At 32.9% G+C, this 3,008-nt stretch overlaps 1 non-coding gene across 1 annotated transcript; it reads left to right on the top strand.

The window, feature by feature from the left end:
* Window positions 1-1,770: 1,770 nt before the first annotated feature.
* Window positions 1,771-1,842, top strand: TRNAQ-UUG (transfer RNA glutamine (anticodon UUG)). The gene has a single exon. It is a non-coding gene; the product is annotated as a tRNA-Gln (tRNA).
* Window positions 1,843-3,008: the final 1,166 nt, after the last annotated feature.

Here is a 3,008-nt window from a genome sequence, read left to right as displayed (position 1 = left end):
AAATCGGTAAATTAAAAAAATCCTACATTGATATATTCGTAATTTCATGTAGTCTTCCTAAGTTTGCCGGCGACATTATTTGTTGTCGAGCTTGATAATGTGAGTTTGTAACCCATCCGTTAGGGTTCTTGGAATTATTCTCTAGATTATCCCTTGCATCTTGGGAGTTGGGCCATGGGTCTTGGGTGAAGGAACCGTTGTTTACGGCCCCTAAAAGTTAAGTTGAGGCTAGTTTCACATAGTATCATTGTCTTTGAGATAACAATTCTTTTCTATTTTATCTAAATTTTTTAAATATGGGTTCATTTCCAAATGCATGCTAACACCCTTATTGTTGAATAAATGACATGAAACTAGTTTCACATAGTAACGTTGCCTTTTGCTCCTATTGGTGAAAGGATAATAGGTCGATTGTACCTATAGAGTAGTTTTAAGCGTGACAACCAGACTAATTTTTTTTTATAGTTAAAAATTAGAATTATAACAATTTACCTAAAACCAATGTAGAAAAATGAAAACATATGAATGGTAAACTCAAACATTTCAAAGAAATAAATAAATAAGTTTTGATAGTACCAATGGTGACCAGAAAACAATCAACCAAATTTATTTCAAACATAGAAAACTTTGACATCTTGTAAAGCAAATAAACCAAAGGGCCTAATATAGTAGAGAAATAAAAAAATGTTACACTCATATGTGTTGTGCCATAAGTGACTTAAATGGATGTTGATTTTGACCAATTCCTACTATTTTTTTTTTCTATATTTTGAAACTATTTTAAACACTTTTCTCTTGTACTCTTTATAATTTTACCTTTTAAGGTGGTAAATATTTGTGCACAGGTGACTAATATGATTATCAGTCAACTGAGTTAAGTGGAAATAAATTTTGAAGATGAAATTAAAGTATTAATTTTGATGTCATCTTTACCTGAGTTTTGGGATATTGTTATTAATGAGATTCAATCTAATGCCATTAGTAATTCACAATGATAATATTCAAAATACTTGACAAAAAAGAATGGTCAACATAAGATATTTGAAACAAATAAATATTTTGTCCTCTGATATATCAAATCACTCCTTTGAAATTCCTTAATAATAAACCTGAAGTCTTACATCTTTTATAGAGAAAAGTTCCTTAAATAGAAGTCTTATTAGATACTTCTAAGCATTTAGAGATTAGACATAAAGCTAAACATTCTAAAAAAGAATTAGGGGTTAAACTTTCAAGTTAAAGTAATTTAAGAAACTTATGATTTTTATATTATCAAGAGTTTAATTGAGCTAGGTCGATTCAATCTAGTGGACCCAAGAATTGAACCGAACCAAACCAACTAGTTAGTAACATGATTTAGTGGAAGCATTTTCACGCAAAGTAGAAGCAATAATGGAGGGTTTGAAATAATATAGTTTTCACCCCTTGTTTCTCGAGTGAATATTGAAATAATATGGTTTTCCTGTTAAGTTTTGAACGGAAGAAAGAAAGACTGGGATGTAAAGTATTATTTCAATTTGTTTGTAATATACAACAATATATAAATTAACTATAAGAAATATATAAAATTACATGTTCTTCAAGAGCTTCAATCAACACTGGAGGGTTACTTTTGCAACCACTCTAAAGGTGCTCAAGATCACAACGAGTTAAATAAAACAGCTCTAGAACTTTGAATCCAATAACTTGAGTTTGACTCGTGATAGAATCTCTTTTCTTGAGGAATCTGCATAAAATAGGAAAACCATTCAAAAATCAATTTTTACAAGGGGTTCTATGGTGTAGTGGTTAGCACTTTGGACTTTGAATCCAACGACCTGGGTTCAACTCTTGGTAGGACCTTTTTAAGAAATGACCTTGATGCGAAAACACAGACAACACAAGACATTTTAAAACAAAAGGGTGTTACCTAGCATTCGAAAACACAAATTTTCTTGAGACATAAGGCGTAACATTCTCGAGTTATTCCGAACTTGCTCCGCTATCATTTGAACCCATAATAACTAGCAACTTGTTAAGCATGATGTTTGCATTAACCTAGGTGTTTTCTTGGATTCTTGGTGATCCTAGGTTTATGCATAACGTCTTGGGTCAAGCTTGGAACTTATAAGTTCTTAGGAATAGCCCAACATGATATTATGCATATCTTATCACTTTAGTTATCCTAGGAGGTAAAGTCATATGGATCGTGATGAACATTTTCTCCCATATCTTGGTTTCGCTAACTAAAGTTTTCCAATAACTCCCAAACTTGATTACCTTATATAACCTCTCGGGATAAGGGTTCATACAACATTTCATAAAATAAGATCTATTGAGAAAACTCGAGAAAAGGTTAAATTTTGAGTTGACTTGGACAGTTTAGTTGAACTGGCCGTATCATCATTTTCTTCCTCTTAAGAGAAAGGGCTAGGGATTTATTTGATAACTTCTCGTGGATCGTAGCCTAAGATATTCGATACCAAAGTTCATCCAAAATCTGATTTATCGCTGGAGATAAAACAAAGAATTTCTTATTGGGTAGCCGATTCTAGGGGTTTCAAGGCCCTATTTCTTCATTGAACCCCTTCCATATCCTATCTTCAAGCTAAAGGAATTGGTTTGGAGGAACGTCTTTGAGTGTAGGACCTTAATTTCTAAAAATCGTTCTTGGTACGCAACTCACTCGAAATGCCAGATTTTCGATCTTATGGGTAGCTTGTTCTACGATGTCTCAGCTCTCGATTCCTTCATCAAGTTTACTCAACTTCTTCCTCTGAAGCTAGAGGAATCCTTTATTTGAAGGAAAAGAGATCGTAGATAGGAATTTTGACTCTTATCCCTAATTTAATTTTGAAACCTATTTCCTTCAATTTTTCACGCTCTCGAGGTTATTTTTCTTCGTGGTCTTCTATGGAAGCATTCTTTGGAGGTACAGAAACTGATTGGAATCATTCTTGCTCGACGAGTCATCATGTATCCTCGTATTGGATTTCCAAGTTTTTCTTGAAGTTCTTCAATGGCGGATT

The sequence above is a fragment of the Cucurbita pepo genome, chromosome 10 (genome assembly GCF_057944985.1).
Source record: "Cucurbita pepo subsp. pepo isolate OVF chromosome 10, ASM5794498v1, whole genome shotgun sequence".
Taxonomy (NCBI): Eukaryota; Viridiplantae; Streptophyta; class Magnoliopsida; order Cucurbitales; family Cucurbitaceae; genus Cucurbita; species Cucurbita pepo.
This window is presented reverse-complemented; position numbering and strand designations above follow the sequence as displayed.